This window comes from Ochotona curzoniae, unplaced genomic scaffold (genome assembly GCF_017591425.1).
Source record: "Ochotona curzoniae isolate NIBS_2020 unplaced genomic scaffold, NIBS_Ocur_1.0 patch60, whole genome shotgun sequence".
In the NCBI taxonomy this organism is placed as follows: Eukaryota; Metazoa; Chordata; class Mammalia; order Lagomorpha; family Ochotonidae; genus Ochotona; species Ochotona curzoniae.
This window is the reverse complement of record NW_024467040.1, coordinates 772,212-786,423: the sequence shown is the minus strand read 5'-3', so window position 1 is coordinate 786,423 and position 14,212 is coordinate 772,212.

Below are 14,212 nucleotides of genomic sequence, written 5' to 3'. Positions count from 1 at the left end.
ATGTCAGCCGTAGATATTAGGTAAGAAAAAAAAAATGATTTAATGATTGATTTCTCTGTGTTTGTAACTCTCCAAGAAAATTGATGAAGAATTTTCCCCCGCCCCACAACCACCATTTTGGCATTGAAGATACTTATTTGGTGTGTGAAATTCTATTCACTAAATCAGATTTTTAAGATAACAAATGAAGAGTACTGCCCTTGATGAAATCTACAAAATTGGAGCCTCAAAACAACAGTAGCATTCAGCAAGTCTGTACTAGCAGGTAGCTAAATGGAATTGGAGGATGAAAATCTCTGCTTTTATTGGTTGGGAATGCCAGCCAATAAATATAGAAGCAATCACCATTTGGCTAACACCCTAGTCATGGTGGATTAAATGTGCTGGGTAGAGGTTTGAAGAGGATGTTGGTATAGTCTCATAGTGTTTCTCCTCAGACTGCTTACAAGTTCTGAAAAGGAGAATGGTTACTTTGTGATGACATGGATTGTCAGAAACTAACTTGTCCAGATAGTGGTGATCATCATCAGTGGTGGGATGAACCAGCATTGTGTACCTGTCAGTGTTCATGCACTGAGTAGAGCCAAGCATCACTTTTAAAATCTTCCTGCTGGAAGGGCATTCCCTGAACTAGCATAATAAAATCTTCAAGGGACACACACTGAAGGTGATTCAGGCCATCTTGGAAAATTAATTCTGACTTTTTGAATTCTGCAAGGATCACAGAGATAAGGAAGCACTGAGGGGTTGTTGTAGGAGAAGGCAAGAGAATGATAAACTGTGGGGACTGAAATTCAGTCCCTGATGCTTGATCAGATCCTGAGCAGCCCAAAAGGAAGATGAGCTGTTGCTGGAACAGATGGCACAGCATTTGTGGTGGATAGTAATGGTCTTTCAGTGTCCAGTTGCTGATTGGGATGGTCAGGTACATGTGAGCAGGCATCAAGTTCACAATTTACTCTCAGTTGGTTCACAAAAATACTGAAGAATAAATAAGTGGGTAACTATGTAAAAGAGGAAAGAGGGTAGGACATCTGTGTTTCACTCATGTACTTTGTGTGTGACTTTATAGTTTGCCTTGATTTAAGAGCAAGGCTGAACTGGGTTAAATTCTTAGCAATAGACTGCTTATAACAAATGAAGTTTTAAAAATGCTTGTCATTTATTAAATGCTTAATGTGGGCCAAGAATTTTGTGCTGCCACCACCTGAACTATGCCGCCTCACACGCAGCAAGTGCTGGACATTTGGTCTGCTGGTGTCAGAAATAAGAGAATGCAGTTCATTCTGAACGATCTGAGTACCCAGGACAAAGGCTAGATATACTGGCAGCGAATGAGTGCATGGTCTCTGAGCTGATCATGGCCTGTCTCTGTAAGCAGGGCATTCCAGTGGAATACCTGCTGTGTGTGAGTGGCACCTGGACACCTAGTGAAATGCTGGAATATGATTGATGGTTTGGCCGAGGCTTGACAAAGCAAGTTCTTTAGCATTCCTTGACCACTTTAGATGAACTGGAACTATATCACCTAGCCTTTTCATGGGTGAGCATCTAATTAGATTCTGACGTCATTGCTTATACATTTCATGGGTAGATGTCTTAACTTAATAGAGAAAACTGTAGGCATTCAAATATGTCTTCTTGTGGAAGTTAAAATGTAGTACTTCAGCATCATTGTATACACAACCATATCTTACCAGTTGCAATTGTAGTTATGTCACTGACTTTATGATTATCTCCGAAGTTGTTTTTTTTTTTCCTGTCAGTTTTGGATTTTTAGAATGTTGCGGAAATACTGCTTGGAGAAATGCAGTAACAGAGTGTTACTGGATTGTGGCTGAGAGAGCATCATGGGAGAAGTGGATTGCATCCGTTAAGCCCGGGTCTGCCTAGAATGCCGCATTGGGCTGGGTTTATCTCAGGGGTAACGGACATCTCAGCCCACGGGGGTGTTCCCAGAAGCTCTGTGCCAAAGCTTTCCTTTGTTTCCTCCTCTGTTCTGGGGATTGGCTGTTTCAACTAAACTATTCGTATGACATATGAATTCTAATGCCAGTAAAGCAGACTCTGGAAATCTCGATTGTGTGTGGCTTAAGATGGCCATGTAGCAAATCTAGGGGCAGGTGGCGGAGGAAGAGAGGGCATGTAAGTTTAAATAAAAATTAAGACTTTAAGGGACATTGATTAAATGTGGGTGTTCCTAGTGTTTTGTCACCAGTTTTGATGTGGAATAGAGACAGCACTAGGAATGGTAAGTATGGGATGCTATTTGAAGGGAATCATTGTAAAAAACCTATACAGTTGTTTAATAGGGGACTGTGTTATTAGGGAGCGAAGAAAAATACTTGGCAAGAATAAACATCATGAGCATGATTTCTTGGGAATGTAAGTGAATTTCTAAACTTAGTCTTTTCATCTTAACCATCAGTCTTGCCCATGTAATACATTTCTAAGTATCTCCACAACGTGGATTGTGTTTGTAAAAGCATGGGTTTTGGTTACTGGATGATAGTTGTATGATAATTCACTTCATACTCCAATCATGGTTTTGGATGGCATGGGGACTTTTATTTGTAATTCATGAGGTACCTGCAAAGTAGCAAGCCTTAGTTACTTTATTCTGACTAAACATGTATCAGCGAATGGCTTTGCTTTTCTGAGTTCGTATTTGTCCTATCACGTGATCCCTGATACAGCATTTAAATTGTCTACTCTGATTAAACCATCATGACAGGTGTATTTGAAAACTATGCACTTTGTCAGATCCCCTGCCCTTTGCTGTGTTGCTAATTTTTTTTTTCTCTCTCTCTGACTCCATTATATATTGGGATTGGAGGGAAAGGAGGAAGCCATTGTCTGAGCTGTCATCATGTGGCGACTGTGACCAGTTACAGCTGGTTCTCTTCCAACCCCAGGAAGGCCTAATTCTATAATTGCACCAGGGAGCCACTCCAGTCTGTAGCTTCCGAGAACTGAAGTTGATGTCATTTTAATTCTTGTCCACCCATCTATCTAAAATCTATAAATGTCCTAAGCCCAATATATTCTAATTCATAGAGACTGAGATATTGTAAAAATCACATAATCATAGCCTGAAATAAAAGTTTGCCAAAAAATTAGAATCTTCTCATGCATGGAAATTAATTTTAGTACATTTTAACATTTAGAAAATACTTGTATGAGAAGTGATATTTGTTCCTAATGGGAACAAATTAGACCTTCCTTAAAGAAACAAAAGTCATATATAATGTCACCATTCAGAAATAGATAACATTAAGAATTTTTAAAATTTATTATTTTATTTAACTTGAAAGCCAGAGTTACTGAGAGAGGAGAGATGGAGCAAAAGATCTTCCTCAAATGCTGCTGCAGCCAGAGTTGGGCCAGTCTCAAATTAGGATCCTGGAGCTTCCTCAGGGTCTCCTGTGTGGCTGCAGGGTCTATCCTTTCCTGCTTTCTCAGGCTGTTAGCAGATAACTGGATTAGAAGTGGAACAGCTGGCACTTGAACCAGTAGCTTTGTGGGATGTTAGCGCCGCAGGTGGAGCATTAGCTTGCTATGTCACCGTGCTGTCCCCGGTATATTTATTAAAGATCAATTGATTGATTTGATGATAAAGTGACACAGAGAGACAGCTTCTATCCAAATGGTACCATTGCCTGGGCTGGACCAGATTGAAAATAGGAGTGAGAAACTCCATCTGGCCTTCCACATGGCTGGCAGGAACCAACCATTCTGCTTGTACGTTAGCCAGAAAGCTGCGTTGGACACAGAACATCCAGAACTTGAATCAGCAATCAGATATGAGATGGTGATATTGCTAGTGGCAACTTACCAAGCTGAGCCACAACATTAGCCTCACATTTGGTATTAACTTTGGATTTACTTCGATTTTCTCCATAGAGTTTATAAAAGTAGAATCATGCTATATGTGCTATTTTGTTCATCTCTGCCTTTTCCAGGTTTTCCATGTAGGTGACTATAATTTTTAGTATGATGTGCATTGGCTGCGGAGACTTGCCTGACTTGGAAGTTGTGTCCCCATTTTTTGGTGTACTACAAATTATCATGGAGAGTGTCTTTGTACATCTGATGTACCCTTGCTTGGTTATGATCAAGATATCTTTGTACAACATTATGTATGTCAAAGGCTGTGAGACTTGTTTACTTATTGTTCTTGCAAAAAAATCATTCATTATGTGAGAAATGGTTTGCCATTGTTTTGGATTGCATTCTGTTGTGTCATGTTGATCATTTCAATTTTATGGTAAGTTGCCTATTTCACTTTTCTTTCATTTTTCTGTGGAGATATTCCTATTCCGGCTAATTATTTTGAAGCGCACTTAGAGACATGAATTCCTTCTCTGTCTCCTTCTCAGTGTATCCCCTATTTTTGAGACTTTGTCAAATATGGCATTAACCTAGGGGATCTGGGCATATGTTTGAGTATAGGGTTTTGTTATTGGAGAATAATGTTTTAAACACTCCAGATCAAAGGAAATTATAAGAAAGTAAAATTGTATCGAGTGACTTTTTTTGTTTATTGACTCGCCTTAGGGTAGAATGGCTCTTAAATCCTTCGAGAATACTGAGTAGCAAAAGTGTTTCCACCAGCTAAGTGATTGCATTCCATCTGGTTGGTTTTTAAAGTGTTCTTCCTAATGATTTTAGCACACTCACCTATTGTTGTTCATTTTCCAATCTCATATCTCCGGCTCTTTGAAACAGTCTGTTCCTCGGGTCCTTATGGCCTTGGGAGTCTGACAATTTTATGATTATGCAAATGTTATTGAGCTCTTCTTGATGGATGTTCCAGGAGCCCTTGGCTGACTGCACAGACTTCGCCTTTAACTGTCACAGGTTGGCTAGTGTGACCTTCACATCAGACTGCGACAACACGCTTGCCAGGCAGTCTAGGACAATTTGGAGTGGTTGCCTGGGCAACCACTTGCTCCTAATCAAGTGCCCCAAGGATAACCTAAGTCCCGGTGGGATCTCTGCATCTGAAGGGGGAGGTATTCTGTCCCTTGTGTAGCTGCAGAAATAAATTTGTCGATTTTAGGACACTTCACTGATGCTGGGGAGGTGGGTTATGCTGGGATCCAGTGGTGACTTAGTGACAGGAGAGAATAAAGGAAAGAGAACAAAGAGAGCAAGGATAGAAGAGAGACAGAGAAGGAGAACTCTACATGGAGACAAGTGATAAAATCTGACTAATAAATAGGAGTAAAGGTTTCATGCATGAGAAAACACTGTTGTTTAGAGCAGGAGAGCATCAAAACTGTTACAGAACCAAGCTACATTTAGGAAAAAAAAAAAAGAGTAACAAATGAGCTTCTGGGTAACATATTATATGTTTCTTTTTGCACTGAGACAGAATTGTCTGTGTAGTGGGCTGGACCAGCTCTGTGTTAGAGAAGCTGACCTCTGTCTAAGGCAGCCTGAGATTTTTCTGGACTGAGCAATGCCACACGTTAGAACTGTGAGACATGTTTTTATTTATTATTCCCATAAGGCATATCTGTCACAGATTGGAAACTTGTGTCAAGTTGTCTGTGTGTGTGCTTGACAGAACAAATTCAAAGACATCCTAGTAGGGTTACTGTGACAGTGGCAGTGTTTCGGCTGTTCTAAGAGGCAGCAGTAGTACAAGCCATAGTAGGCAGAAAGGCCTTGCATAGCCCTGGATCACCGACTACCATGGATGACAGTGGACTGACGAGGCTCTGCCCTCAGAACCCTGAGTCAGATGCCCGTTATGTATATATATATATTTAAAGCTTGTGACTCATTCCCAAAGTACTCAGAATTACCCATAAATGCCCTTTTACTGATCGAAAATGAACACAGGATATGCTGTGGTTGAAAATGGCATATCTTGCAGTTGATAAAATGTACTATCCCTGAGTCACCCAGTAAATACTGTCCAGACTTCAGGTCATTAGAGATTTTTATAATATTTTCTTTAAGTTACAACTTTTTGTCACTACTCTCCCCCACTCCCTGGCAAAAAAGGTTTCATACACAGCTCTTGTAGGTAAGGGATGGACATGTAATTAGCATTTTAAAAATGATTTAAAGAAGTAATGCAAAGGCAAAATAGAGGAAGAGCAGCTTGGAGCCACAAACAGAGGGGACTGTAACCCTCCCAAAGGCAGAAGGAGCAGGGAGGATGTGTGGTTCTATGGCATTGTGAGAGCTCTGGTTGTAGGACTTCAAGTGTAGATACAGTGACAGCTGGGCAAGGGAAGGCAGGGAGCTGGGATGGACATGAATTCTGCCTGTGGCCTTCACAGTCCTGATTCTGCCTCTCAAGAGCCTAATTCATCTGGTAGCTGCAGGGCAAGGTATCCTGGCTGATGGTGTCTATCAGGGTCAGCTTCCTAGAGCCCAGAGAATAGCTGGAAAGCTAGACATAGGCAAGGGGTGGGAAGGGGCAGCTGGGGCATAACCTGCACTGTGTGTGGAAATCCATCATGGAAGCATAAGCATCTGGAAGACAGGATAATTTTTTTTTAGAAGGATGCTCTCTGTAGGCGCTGGGCGGCAGAGCAGAGGCACTAAGCAGTTTTCAGGTTTTCCCAGTTGGTGGCTCCCTTGTTGGCATTCCACAGAGTCAAGTGCATAGTCCCCATGTCCCCATGGAGTTTACTTTTTTAAAAAAATACTTCTATTTCTATGTGGATATTATTTATTAATTTTTATAATTTTTTAATTGGAAAGGCAGATATACAGAGAGAAGGAGATACAGAAGGACCTTCTGTTCACTATGTCACTCTGCAAGTAGCCGCAATAGTTGTAGCTGAACCGATCCAAAGCCAGGAGCCAGGAGCCAGGAGGTTCTTCCTGGTCTCCCACTTGGGTACAGGGTCCCAAGGCTTTGGGCCATCCTTCACTGCTTTCCCAGACCATAAACAGGGAACTGGATGGGAAGTGGAGCAGCCGGGATACAAATCAGTACCCACATGGGATCCTGGCAGATGCAAGGCAAGGATTTAGCTAGTAGGCTATCACGACAGGCCATAGTTTTTCCTTTTTAAAAAATTATTTTATGATACTTCCAATGAAAGAACCTCAACTGAATTTGAACTGTGGTAACACAGCAAGGTGGAGAAATCCACCATGGGGAGAGGGTTCAGGGAGGGGTGGGGGGAATCCCAGTGCCCATAACACTGTGTCACATAATGCAATGCAATTAATAAAATAAAAAAATTACTTTATGATATGGTTCCATTGGATCTGGGACTTACTCTTTCCCCTCCCCACTTTTTCTCTCCTTACTGATTTCCCCTATATTATTACAATAGTATAGTCCTTCATAAACAGTCATAAGTCCATCATTCTGCTATTTAAGTGTATCCTGACATTGTAGGTATGGACAATGGCAGAGAGTCCAGCATCCTATTGTCAAGATATATTTAACAGTTTCATTGGGAGTCCATCTTTGATTTGGAAGTAGAGGTGAATACTGCAATGTATGTTCACATCTGGATGTGGTAGTCTCTATTAAACAGTTACTATATATCCCCTTAAATAAAAGTGATAAAATAATATTAACAACAAGAAAAAAAAGAAAGTTTACATCAACATGAAAGTAAATAATGTACTACTAGATGACTAATGTGTATGTCATTGAAGACTTTAATAAGAGAAAAGGAACTATTTTTGAAAAAAATGAAAAGAAAAGCAAAAATATCAAAACCAATGAGATGTAGCAAAAAATAGTTGTGGGCGGGACATTCATAATATCAGGTGTTTACAAAAAAGGAAAAGAAATAATCTAATAATGCATCTCAAGGACTTATTGAAAAAGGAAAATGAACAGGAAGCAAGAAATTATAAAAATCACAGCAAAAATAAATGCAACTGAAACTGATAAACTCCAACTTGCAACAAGAAGATGAGCTTTTAGCTAGACTAGCAAAGAAAAACAAGGGAGAAAAACCAAGTAAATTTAGAGATGAAAAAGATGAAAAGAAAACATCGTAAGAAACTAATAAGGTGTTCTCTTGCAAAATGGATCCTTTGATCATTATGTCGTGTCCTTCTTCATCTCTTTTAATATTTTTCATGTCAGAGCATATATTATCTGATATAAGAATGACTGCACCAGCTTGTTTTTCCTTTCCATTAACCTGGAGTACCTTTTTCCATCCTTTAAGTTTCCACATATCTTTGTTGGTGAGATGTGTCTCCTGTGGGCAACAGATAGATGGGTTTTGTTTTTTGTATATCTACTCTCTGGGTTTCAGATTCTTTCAGGGATGGGGGACATCTGGCCTACAGGCAAAAGAAGGCTTGTGAAATAATTTGGTCTGCTCCTGCAAAAGCAACTGCAGGCAGGGTGTGAAATCCAGCAGGTCTGTAACAGGCTAATCATTTTGTTTTTTTATGGGAAAGGCGGAGAGACAGAGAGGAGGAGAGACAGAGAGGAGGATCTTCCATCCGATGATTCACTCCCCAAGTGAGCGCAATGGCCGATGCTATGCCGATCTGAAGCCAGGAGCCAGGAACTTCCTCTGGGTTTCCCACATGGGTGCAGCGTCCCACTCGACTGCTTTCCTAGGCCACAAGCAGGTTTCTGGATGGGAAGTGGAGCTGCCAGGAGTAGAACCAACGCCTATATGGGATCCTGGCACGTTCAAGGTGAGGACTTTAGCTGCTAGGCCATGGCGCCGGGCCCTAATCATTTTGTTTTAAGTTGATCATTTTGTTTGCCTTGTAAAATGTTCACTTGGCCTCTGCTAGGTCAGGAACCTCCATTATTTCTTGTGGTCTCTCCCATACCTAGTCTGGTGCCTGGTCTGTCGTAGGATGACATGACTTTCTTAGCTCCTTTCGGCACGGATGCGGCCTGTCTCATGGATCTTCATAAGTGAAACAGTCCATGCATTTTCAGTGGTGATGAGTCTTCTGCACATCTATGTTTGCTGGGGAGGAACCATGAAACCCAGTTCCTTACTGGCTTAGGCTCGAGCACCATTAGTAACTGCAGAAGTTACATGTTTGTTCACATTCTTACTCCGAATGTAGCAGTTTCACTGAGCTGTTCCTCCATGGCCAGCATGTTTAATGGTCCTGGATCTGTATGCAACTAATGGGTCAGGATTGAGCATGGCGGGTTGATCACATGCAAAGACATTATATTTATAGAATAGTTTAATCTAAATTTGATCTTAAAAAAATATTTGTAAGCTGGAGCCAGGAGCAGAGACATAATCATCCATAAATTTCTGAATTTAGAGAAATCAAGACAATGTGATAGTCAATAAATTGACTAGTGGAATACAATAAAAAACTCAGCATCATGTTCACAAGCAGAGGCTTAGTACTTTGGGTGTATGACAGTTTCCTAGAAGAAGGCAGGATTGTTTAGTCATTCTAACCAGGAATAGGTGGTTATCTTTAGAAGAAAAGATGGAGTATGTCCGAACTTGCAGGGTGTCAAAGAAAACTTGAGTCACCAGGATCAGCCTCAGGTCTCCATCCTGAAAGCTGAGAAGGATATGCTTGGTGCACGGTGTGGAAGGATGAACTTGGCTGTAGGTGAAATTGTTCAAAAGATAAGCAATGTTGTCCCAGCCCCACTCCACAGAGAAATATTAACCATTAGCACTTTAGTGTGTTTCACTACCTGCATTATATTTTTTAAAATGGGATTTTATTTTTGTGCTGCCTTGCAGTCTACTTTAGCCTTCCAGCTTACAGGAAATTACTTTTCATATTAATAAATAATGATATACATTGTTAGACGACATAGAATGTTGTAATTTAATGAAACTTTGTAGGATTTTTCAGTAGCTTCTGCTTTGTTGATCTTTATTTTTAGAGTCATTTATTTATTTGAAAGGCAAAGTTACAGAGAGAGAGGGAGAGATGGAGACAGAGTGATAGAGGGATGTTTTATATGCTGACTCAAGTCCCTAAATGGCTGCAATGACTGGAGCTGGGCCAGTGCGAAGGGAGGAGCCAGAAACTTCTTCCTGGTTTCCCAAGGACTTTGATCATCTTCTGCTGCTTTCTCAGGTATATTATCAGGGAGCTAGATCAGAAGCAGAGCAGCTGGGACTCTAACCACATCCCATATGGAATGCTGTCAGCACGGCTGGTGGCTCTACCCACTATGCTCCACTTTGTTTTCTACTTAGCACCGTAGTGAGCATCTGTGTGCATTTCTATCCACAGCAGTACACAAGCAACCTGTTCTCTACATCATCACCTCCTTCAGCATTCTTTTTAATCTCTGCAAATCTAATAAGCAAATTTTGAAGTTCAAACAAATATGATTAATCCTTGTTCCAATTTCCAAGTCTTTGACATTCATCTTAAGGGCTCTTAAATTGTGCCCCCATGAGCACAAGTATTTTGTTGCTCAAATCTGTAAACTATGTAAAACCATAGTATCTATTCTCACTTATGAGAAAATGGTTGAATAGCTTACAACTGTTTTAAATTTTTCTCTAAAATTTTTATTAGACTCTTGCCATATTTTTTATGTTTGCTTATTCAAGAATAAGATGATGTTACAGAAAGATCTAGATTAACCTTAGGTTAATGCTTTATGTTATGCTTTAAAATGCTTTAGGTTATGCTTTAAAGTGAGTACCCTGACCTGAAGGGAATAAACAAGTTTGAAAATTACTAATTGGACTGACATGGTGGCATAATGTGTCAAGCCATCATCTGTAATGCTAGCATATCATATGGACATTGATTTGGCTCATAGTGGCTCTGCTTCAAATCCAGCTCCCTGCTGATGACCTAGGAAAAGAAGCAGAACATGGCCTGGTGTTTAGGCTCCTCCCACCTGCATGGGAGACCAGGTGAAACTCCTGGCTCCTTGCGGCTCTCTGAGGAGTAAGCAGCAAGTGAAAATCTCTGTCTCTCTCTTTCTCCACCTCATCCCCCCATCTCTGTCCATAGCCCTAACTTCCAAATAAATCAATGAATATATTTTTCAGTTTTTTATTTTCTGTTTTACAATTTTGCAGTTATAGGGCTTCCTCCCTCCACCCCCTTCTATTCTTCCTGTTGTCCCCTGTGTTTTATAGTGGAATAGTCCTTCAGCTGTAGTCTTGAATACAGCATTCTGCTCTTAACATGGGTCATGACACTGTTAGTATAAGTATAGAGAGTCTAGTATTTTGTTGCATAGGTATATTTAGAAGTTTCATTGGGGGCCTACCTTTATTCAGGAGTAGAAATGCATTCTGTCAATCATAAGTGAATGTTTTTTAAAAATGTTCATCTAAGAGGCATAGTTCACTATAGCTAAGGGGAGGTGGATTTAAAGTTCTTGGATTTGAATCCTAGCTGTGGCCCTGTTAGCTAGATGAATGTTTTTGGCTCAGTTACTGAACGTATCTGATCCTCAATTTCCTCTTATGTAAAATAGAATAACAGTACCTGTTATTGAAGGTGGCTGTTGTCATGGTTAAATCAAAAGGCTAGGGCCCAGCGCGGTGGCGCATGTGGTTAAAGTCCTCACCTTGCACGCCCGGGATTCCATATGGGCGCTGGTTCTAATCCCGGCAGCCCCGCTTCCCTTCCAGCTCCCTGCCTGTGGCCCGGGAAAGCAGTCGAGGACGGCCCAAAGCCTTGGGACCCTGCACCCGCGTGGGAGACCCAGAAGAGGCTCCTGGCTTCTGATCGGCATAGCATCGGCCGTTGTGCTCACTTGGGGAGTGAATCATGGGACGGAAGATCTTCCTCTCTGTCTCTCCTCTCTGTATATCTGCCTTTCCAATAAAAAAAATAATAAAAATAAATCTTTAAAAAAAAAAAGGCTAGTAGTATGCTTGTCACAGTTCACTAATAGTTGTTGTTCCTTCACAGAGGAGAGAATTGACATGTCTAACCTGTTACTTTCTGGGTTTATTTAAATAGCATTACATTTGTCTCCTATGAGGACTGTTGAGTTCTTGTGGTGTGCTGTTCCTTGCCAAACATTGAGATTTCCACTCCACCTCATAGTTTTCTCTGTGTTAACAGCTCAAAATTCATCTTCTGAGAGTAGTAAATGTCCCTCCTTCCACCTTTCCATTAAATAGTGTGGAGGCAGGGCCTGTCCCTAAGTGTCGACTGTTCACTGGTAACACTTCAGTGTGACCCAGAGCACCTGATATTTTTTACAGTGTCAATAATTTGTACTTTAACCAAAACTGGATATCAAGGAGTCACAAAAATGATATTTCCTAATGGTCTGCACAAAAGCAACATATGTTTTAACTAACAAAATATGTTTATTTTTGTAATATTGAGAATGGAAACATATCTTTTACACATTCACTGTTTTAATGTGGAATGGGGAGTTTAGGATTAGGGCTTTTCCCTCTTTAGTAAAAAAGATGACAAAAGACTCAAACAGAATCCTTGAATTGGCGATAGAAATGAAATATACAAGATAAAGTAAATTAGACAACAACTACATCTCCATGATGACTTTTTAATTCTTGAAAAACAGCCTTGCTCTCATGCGCAGAGCTGTTCTCACTTTATCCAGGGTGTGCTTTTTTCTGTGTGGGACCTTCTCAGTGGGCTGCGAAGAGGACCCCTTGCTGTCTGACGTTTCCGTTTTCACGGCTAACTCATCTATCGTTATCGGAATTGCTGTCAGTATGATTACGTTAGTTAGGTGTAAGCAAGTTTAGGATAAACTTAAACTCCTCAGAAGGCAGGGTCCTTGATTTCATTCCCTTTCAACAGTGTTTCTGAATGATCTCTTGAGAAAATTTTGCTCCTGGGGATTGTCCTCTGGGAATGTCAAGGTGCTGCCTGAGCGTTGGCATTGCAGGGGATTTGACCTCGGACAAGCTATTTGATGTCCCTGTTTTGCACATCTTTAATAACAACACCCACGTCCTGGGTTGTTGTGTAAAGCAGGTATGCTTTTGACAAAGGGCTTAGTACAGTATCTGGCACATGCTAATTCTTTTATAAATGTGAATACTTAGCATTAGTATTACTGGAAATACTTTTTCCACACACTGTTATACAGCAGTAATTCACTGGTAGCAATTTTCTCTTTTCCTCAAAAGAGCTGAGTAATTTACTTTATTTAGCTCTTTCGTGCCAGTCATGCTGTCTTCAAAACTGAATATTTACCCAGTGTTATGTTAACAGAAGAAAAAGAGAAACATTTCCCTAACAGTTCTTGATGTTCTTACTGTAGGTGTTTGGAGTCATATCATTTACTCAATTTCTGTGGTACCTATTAAAGTAACACTTTGGTAATAAGATAAAAATAATTATTGTGAGGAGTGATTTGAACATCAGTCCTAAAGATTAATTAAAACCCCCTCTGGGCCCGGCAGTGTGGCCTAGCAGCTAAAGTTCTCACCTTGAACGCACCGGGATCCCATATGGGTGCCAGTTCTAATCCCGGCAGTTCCACTTCCCATCCAGCTCCCTGCTTGTAGCCTGGGAAAGCAGTCGAGGACAAGCCAAAGCCTTGGGACCCTGCACCCATGTGGGATATCCAGAAGAGGTTCCTGGTTCCCAGCTTTGGATCGGCGCAGCACTGGCCGTTGCTCTCACTTGGAGAGTGAATCATTGGACAGAAGATCTTCCTCTCTGTCTCTCCTCCTCTCTGTATATCTGACTTTATAATAAAATAAATCTTTAAAAAAAAAAAACCCTCCATTCTGGACTCTGCACCATTTTCCTCACAGCTCTGTTCTCCACCAATCTGCTGTTAACTTCGTTACTGCATTCCCACCAATGCACTGTAACCTCATGGTGCCATACTTGATGGTCCAATCCACCAATCCCCTGTGGCTGCTCCCCTTGTACCTGCCTACTGCTGCATCTACCAATCCCTGCGGCCCACTCACGGCCCTGTCCACCAATCCCTCACTGCCAGTGCTACCTGCTCCCGGGCATAAAGGCACACTCCCACATCCCTGCTGCCCTTCCTGTGCTCTCATGCGCTCTCTCACTCTCCCTTTCCCCCTCCCCTTCTCTTGGAGCCCTCTGCTGTCACTATGGCAGGAGACCTCTCTCTTCCTCTCTTCCCTCACTCCCATTCCTGCAGCCATCTGCCCTGCTGCGTTAAACTCTCCTGGGGTGCTTGCTGCATCTGGGGTTTCTGGTTTGTAGCAGCAAACTGGTAAGAGCTAACACTGAGAAGAGATAATAATCATAACCACAGCGAGTTTTGCATTTAAATCTGTATTAATATGGAATTGGGAAAGATGTAAAACTCAGTGCACTA